The sequence below is a fragment of the Leptodactylus fuscus genome, chromosome 1, assembly GCF_031893055.1.
Source record: "Leptodactylus fuscus isolate aLepFus1 chromosome 1, aLepFus1.hap2, whole genome shotgun sequence".
NCBI lineage: Eukaryota > Metazoa > Chordata > Amphibia > Anura > Leptodactylidae > Leptodactylus > Leptodactylus fuscus.
In genome coordinates, this window is record NC_134265.1 from 10255665 (window position 1) to 10263403 (window position 7739).

The 7739-nt window shown below is 44.9% G+C and overlaps 1 protein-coding gene and 1 pseudogene across 1 annotated transcript in view; one reads left to right on the top strand and one right to left on the bottom strand.

Annotated features, from left to right (window-relative positions):
- LOC142189797 (uncharacterized) overlaps positions 1-7739 on the bottom strand; it is a 373599-nt pseudogene that overhangs the window by 250018 nt on the left and 115842 nt on the right.
- LOC142189984 (uncharacterized) overlaps positions 1-7739 on the top strand; it is a 373254-nt gene that overhangs the window by 158063 nt on the left and 207452 nt on the right. The gene's annotated exons all lie outside the window — the stretch shown is intronic.

Consider the following 7739-nt stretch of genomic DNA (forward strand, 5'->3'; position numbering starts at 1 on the left):
ATGGAGGGGACATGAATCTGGGGGCAGAGATGGAGGGGACATGAATCTGGGGCAGAGATGGAGGGGACATGAATCTGGGGCAGAGATGGAGGGGACATGAATCTGGGGCAGAGATGGAGGGGACATGAATCTGGGGGCAGAGATGGGGGGACATGAATCTAGGGGCAGAGATGGAGGGGACATGAATCTGGGGGCAGAGATGAGGGGATATGAATCTAGGGGCAGAGATGGGGGGACATGAATCTGGGGGCAGAGATGGAGGGGACATGAAACTGGAGGCAGAGCTTTTGTGATTAATCACTATGTTTAAATTATGTTTGATTTGTAGCAATGAGAATACATAATGCATATCAGGTATTTACATTCTGAATCATAACTAGCAAAATTAAGCACCAAGAAATTCGGAATGAATCCAGCGTCACCAAGAATCCTTAAAATGTAACTTTTATTTTTTCATCTAAAATATTTCATTCAGCATACCGAGGTGGCAGGTACACATGCATGGAGCTGACTGATGATGCTACGCGTTTCGGAACGCTACTGGTTCCTTCGTCATGGCATACTGAGGGTTTTCTATATCAAGTGTTTTATATACCACTCATTAAAATTAACCCCTCCCCTAAAAACATAAGACACTCCATCCGGTAAGTATATCTGCCACCTTTCACAGATAAACTTATTTTCTTGTACTTGTGTATTTCGTATCATTTCATTACACACTTTACGCATTACACACTTTGTGGTGAATTGGAGTCCGTTCACGTCCGAGCAGCCTGGGAATCCATTTACGTCCGAACAGCCGGAGGAGTCTCTCACGTGGTTATGAGAGTGGGGTGAGCCATAAACTATTTTTTCTTCTTTAGCAAAATTAAGGCCTGTTCACACGGGCACAGAGGGGGCAGATTATGGCGCGAAATCCATGTCATAATCCGCCCCCTCACAATGGAGGTCTATTTAGGCCGCCAGGCTTGTTTTTTGCGTGAGCGGCATGTTGCCGCGACAGTCGTGGCAAGCGTGTTTTGACCCGAGAGTGACACGGCTCCCGGCGTCACTCTCAGTGCCTAAATCCGCTATAAATCCGCTATACTGCCCCCTGTGTGAACTAGCCCTTACAGTTATGAAGTAGCCACCAAAATTATTTTTTGGTTTGGGTCACCGCAACATGAGGAACTGTATTGCAGGGTCACGGCATTAGAAAGGTTGAGAACCACTGTGCTAGAGCCCCACATATGCGTGCAGGCACTGTAAAAGTTATATTACACTACCCCCCCCCCCCCCCCCGTTTTAAAATAATAACCTAAAAAAGAATGTGCTCTACTTACGGATCATGCACGCTGGGCGGGCATTCAGGGTGTGTCTTCATCTTCTTCCCCGCCTCTTCTTCCTCCGATGTCCTCCGGTGCCGTCCTCCTCCGGCGCTCGCTCGCGGACACTGATATAAAAAAACAGCCGGGGTGATGCGCAGTAGCATGCGGCTTCTACTACAGCTACTGCGCATGCGCCCAGGCTATCACTGTCCGTTCGCGGGCGCTGGAGGAAGACGGGACCGGAGGATATCGGAGGAAGAAGAGGCGGGGAAGAAGATGAAGACACACCCTGAATGCCCGCCCAGCGTGCACGTTCGGTAAGTAGAGCACATTCTTTTTTAGGGTATTATTTTAAAACGGGGGGGTTAGTTTAATATAACTTTTACGGTGCCTGAATAGCCTTTTTAAAGGCTATTCATGCATATGTGGGGATCTATCAGCACAATGGTCCCAGCAACTCCTGAGCTAAAGTAACAGTCCTAGGCCGGAAGTGAGTGATATAAGCCCCAGCTGTAGGTTCACATCTCACTACAAGTCATAGTGCCATAGCTGGAGTTGTAAACCGGCAAACTTACCCATAGTATCACAACATATAGTAACCCAAAGAAGTGTGCCCACACGTCCCCGACGCGCGTTTCGGCGCTCACGGCCTTCTTCCGGGGGGATGGGCTTAGGTTGAAAAGTCAAAGTATAAAAGGAGGGCTCCCACCAATGAGGATACCAATATCGATCACATGGGATAAATATACATAATGGGCGGATCAGGCTATACGTCATAGTAGAGATGTACTCACAGTGAAGGGAAGGGAGGAACTGCTCAACATACCACAAATACGCCCACACTGGGCGGATTGCAGCTACCCCCTGAGATGACCTGATTACACTGCAGCCAGTGAGTGAATAGAAGCTGCGGTAAGTGAATGAATGGAGGGAGTAAACACATGCCCTGATAAATGTATTCAAGAATCTTCATAACAATGCCAGAGCCAAAGCTCTGTGTATACAAATCAGTGATAATAGGCACCAAGTACACATACATCAATAAAAGGATTAGGGATGTGACTCCCAGACACTAAGCCAATACAAATGTCAGAATAGGGTGTACCATAATACATGTTTAAATAGATAATAGATAGATGAGAAAAAAGGTGATAAAGAGTGAGAGAAGGATAGAGCAAAAATAAATTGAAGACAAAAGTAGAAGAGAATGGAAATAACACTAAAGTATATATTTTAGTATAAAGTGATAAAACGATGATTAATACAATGGGATAGATCAAAAAATGTGTGATTCATCGCAATTCCAGTCACTTTTTCTTTCTTCAGGGTATAGTGCAGAGGAGCGTCCATACGTCAGCAGTGAAACACCTAAATGGATAATGCCGGCCATCAACAGCATCCATCTCCCGCAGAGCACCAAGGTAAGTAAACATACGATGACGAACGCCAATTATATTCCTTTATCGTGAATCGACAAATCAAATGGACCAATATGACTGGAGGGAAACCAAACCAACAAAATAAATATCATGACATTGAAGCACACAACATGTACAATTTAGAAGAGAAAAATAAAATTAATTTATATGAAAACTGGAAAATACATCAAATAAACAAAACCAACAATAGACTAAAACAACACTAAACCGACACACATAATAAAAATCAAATAAATACTCAGGAGTTATAAGAACACCCCATAGTTAAGGGATTGATTGAGGCCACGGGGTGCAAGCGTTCCCAATGTCCAAATCCATCTAGCCTCGCAGTGAGCGAGTCGGCGTTTCATATTTCTTCCCCTAATATTTACTGGTATCATATCGATGCCTCGCACCAGAAACCCAGTAGGGTCACTATTGTGATGTATTGCGAAATGCTTCGCAACTGGTTTAGAGGAATCGAGAAATTCAGGATTAACCCCAAGTGTAGCTTTAATGTCTCTAACGTGTTCACGTATGCGAACTTTTAGCTCTCTAGTTGTTAGACCAATATATATCAGTGAGCAGGGGCATATGGCATAGTAAACTACGTACTTGGAGGTGCATGTAATATAATGACGGATTTGAAAGACTCTCTTACCATCCGATGATGCAAAGGTGGATGATCCCAACAAGTTGGGACATGCTACACAACGATTGCAGGGGGTATATTCCCGTTTAGGTTCAGAGGATCCGAAAAGTCGACGTTCCTGAGGGGTGTAAAGACTCCTGACCAGGTGATCCCGTAAATTTCGGCCACGACTGGCCCCGATGCATGCATATGGAGTGATGCATTTTTCAATGGCGGGATCACCTAGCAGGATAGGCCAAAACTTATTAAGGGCACTACGCATAAGTTGCCACTGTGAGTGGAAATTTGTGACAAAACGTACCGTGTTCCGTTGATTGGATTTCTTTAAAGAATTACTGGTGGAATGAATTAGTGATTCGCGTGGAGTTGATTTGGCTCTAGAATATGCCCGTTTGATCACACGGTTGCTGTAACTTCTAGACCGAAATCTATCCTTCAAATCATTAGCATGATATTCGAATGTTTCGTCCGATGAACAAATACGCCTCATGCGTAGGAACTGTGCTGTTGGGATGGCATTAATAGTCTGTACAGGATGTGAAGATGTTGCGTGAAGTAAAGAGTTCACCGATGTATCTTTACGGTACACTTCTGTCTGCAAAACACGATTGCGGTCACAATATATACTCACATCTAAGAAATCAATGTGAGAATGGCTGTGCTTAAAGGTAAGGTGGATATTCCTCGTATTGGAGTTATGCTCCGCGATGAATAGGGACAGCTGCTGCTCGGTGCCACCCCAGATGATCAGGATGTCATCGATGTACCGCATCCAGAGACGGATGCGGCCCATCTCTGACCCCCGATCGTCCAGGGCGAGGTCCCTCTCCCACAGCCCCAGGAACAGGTTGGCGTAGGAGGGAGCGCAGGCCGCCCCCATAGCTGTTCCCTGGAGCTGTAGGTAGAAGGACCCTTTAAATACAAAGAAATTATGTGTCAAAATGAACTCTAAAAGTGTGAGCAGCAGCTGTCCCAGTGGAGGATGGATACTACTACAATCAAGGAAAAATTTTACCGCCCTGAGACCGTCCTCATGTCTAATGGAAGTGTAAAGTGACTCTACATCACAACAGACTAACATCGAATCATTATTGAGTGGTAGACCATCGATATGTTTAAGTAAGTCACTGGTATCCCTAAGATATGACGGTAGGGTCTCAGCAAGTTTTTTTTAGATGAAAATCAATGAACTTACACACATTATCGAATGGTCCATTTGTGCCAGCAATAATGGGTCGGCCAGGTGGAACGTGCTTGTTTTTATGGATCTTGGGGAGTAGATACGTCGGGATAGTTGGTTCTTCGACAAACAAGGATTTGAAAAGTTCGTTTGTGATAATTCCCTCATCCAGAGCAGACTGTAGGATGTAATGTAATTCCCTACTGTAAGAGACCAAAGGATTAAAAGTTAACCTCCTATAGTGTCCTGGTAATTTTAGTTGCCGAAAAGCCTCAGCCTCATACATGTCACTGGGCCAGACTACCACATTACCGCCCTTATCGGGTAAAGTATATCTTTACCCTAGGGTGGGTGATCCTGGCAGGGTGATGCCAACACAGAATGTCCAAATGCTGTAGACTCTGTCGTCCGCCAATTCAGTCTATAACGCTTGGCGAATGTTACATGCAATCCGAGGGTCCTTTGTCTCTAAGGCTGAAAGCCCCCACAGCCTCCCCCTCCACCAGACCTCACAGTAATAAAATCCAACTTTGAATAGTGGATCAACTTCTGAGGCAGCAGCTCTCAGGTGATGTGCCTGCAACCGGAGCGACAAGCAAAATTGAATGGTGGAGGGGGGTTTATATAGGAGGCTGGTGCAGGAGGGGCGGACCGCGTATACGCCCCCTCAGGTTAAGACAGAAAAGGATAATAGGTTAAAACTATGCCCCCCTCTCTGAGCCCTAGGAGGGGGGTAACTATAGGCAAAACAGAGTTAAAATCCAGACTTCTCTACCTTTTTTTTTTTTTTTTTTGGATATTCGCAGCTGCGGCCCTAGTAACAGGTCGCGCGGTCTGCGCATGCGCGGCAAAACCCGGAAGCGGTCCCAGGACCGGCCGGAACCTAGAAGCCGCGGAATGGTTCCCAGGCTCGCCGGGGGAAAAAAAAGGTTCCCATGTCTGCAGCAGGCAGAACCCAGCACCGGCCAGCACACGCTGCCAGCGCGTTCTCTCCGATGCAAGCTGTTCGCATGGGAGAAGTCCAGGGACCTCGCAGAAAGGGAATGAGCCACGCTCTCTCAAGGTAACTAGAGGGGGGAGAGGGGACCCCTATAGGAGGCCAGAGCACCTCTCACCTTACCACCTGTCCTGTCCCATAGGACAGAAAAAAAACACAAGGGGGAGTAGGTCTTCCGGCCTCTTATAGGGGCCAAAGCTGTTAGGTAATTAAAAATTCCACCTGTCCTAACAGCTCATAGCGGCAGGAATACCCCCAGTTGTGCTGCTCTTGGGCGTAGGGGGAATGGGAAATAGACAACTCACACTGAGCCGGCTAAATACTAGACCTGGTAAGGAGCAGATCCCTACAGAGAATAGAATTTAGTCACAACCTTACAGTAACTCTAATATCTGGTCATGTGATTCTGTGACTCCTCCCACACACGTGACATCATCACAGGTCCTTTAGCTCCCTAGGATTTAGTATAGGAGAATATACAAATCTGTCTCCCAAGATGTAATGGGTAAAAAATATGCAAATCTACTCTCCTGGATGGAATTAGGAGAACAGAGTGCACTCTGTACACCACCCTATAGAGGGCAGTATCCTTAACCCTGCTGTTCTGTTCGCATTTGCTATACACTTGTACTGTTCCCGGGTCAATATGACCCGACCTATTAATTCTTGATTTTTAGCTACTCTAATTGATTTATTTGAATACTGTTAGCGTTGTCATTTACCTTACCCCAGGACCGACCATATAATCAGATATTAAAGACAGACACACATGAGTTAGATTTCTGTGCGTCCGAACAGAGCTCTGCAAAGTTCTGCCCAGAATCAGTTTATTTTATAGTAAGTACTGTCATTGAGAATTAACCAATCCAAAAGTATATCAGAAATGAACCAATCAGATTAGATCAAAATTCCACCAATACAGTTATTATCATTTTATTGATTTGAATACTCCTAACTACTTTTTACTGACTTACTGAAGCACAAAATTGGTTTTGTAACCTCAGTGAACTTTGAACTTCATAGCCAGGTGTATCCAATCATGAGAAAAGGTATTTAAGGTGGCCAATTGCAAGTTGTTCTACTATTTGAATCTCCTCTGAAGAGTGGCATCATGGGCTACTCAAAACAACTCTCAAATGATCTGAAAACAAAGATTGTTCAACATAGTTGTTCAGCGGAAGGATACAAAAAGCTGTCTCAGAGATTTAACCTGTCAGTTTCCACTGTGAGGAACATAGTAAGGAAATGGAAGACCACAGGGACAGTTATTGTTAAGCCCAGAAGTGGCAGGCCAAGAAAAATATCAGAAAGGCAGAGAAGAAGAATGGTGAGAACAGTCAAGGACAATCCACAGACCACCTCCAAAGAGCTGCAGCATCATCTTGCTGCAGATGGTGTCACTGTGCATCGGTCAACTATACAGCGCACTTTGCACAAATAGAAGCTGTATGGGAGAGTGATGAGAAAGAAGCCGTTTCTGCACGTACGCCACAAATAGAGTTGCCTGAGGTATGAAAAAGCACATTTGGACAAGGCAGCTTCATTTTGGAAACAAAAATTGAGTTGTTTGGTTATAAAAAAAAGGCGTTATGCATGGCGTCCAAAAAGAAACAGCATTCCAAGAAAAACACATGCTACCCACTGTAAAATTTGGTGGAGGTTCCATCATGCTTTGGGGCTGTGTGGCCAATGCCGGCATCGGGAATCTTGTTAAAGTTGAGGGTCGCATGGATTCCACTCAGTATCAGCAGATTCTTGAGAATAATGTTTAAGAATCAGTGACGAAGTTGAAGTTACGCTGGGGATGGAGATTTCAGCAAGACAATGATCCAAAACACCGCTCCAAATCCTCAGGCATTCATGCAGAGGAACAATTACAATGTTCTGGAATGGCCATCCCAGTCCCCAGACCTGAATATCATTGAACATCTGTGGGATGATTTGAAGCGGGCTGTCCATGCTCGGCGACCATCTAACTTAACTGAACTTGAATTGTTTGTCCAAAATACCTTTATCCAGGATCCAGGAACTGATTAAAAGCTACAGGAAGCGACTAGAGGCTGTTATCTTTGCAAAAGGAGGATGTACTAAATATTAATGTCACTTTTCTGTTGAGGTGCCCATACTTTTGCACCGGTCAAATTTTGGTTTAATGCATATTGCGCATTTTCTGTTAGTACAATAA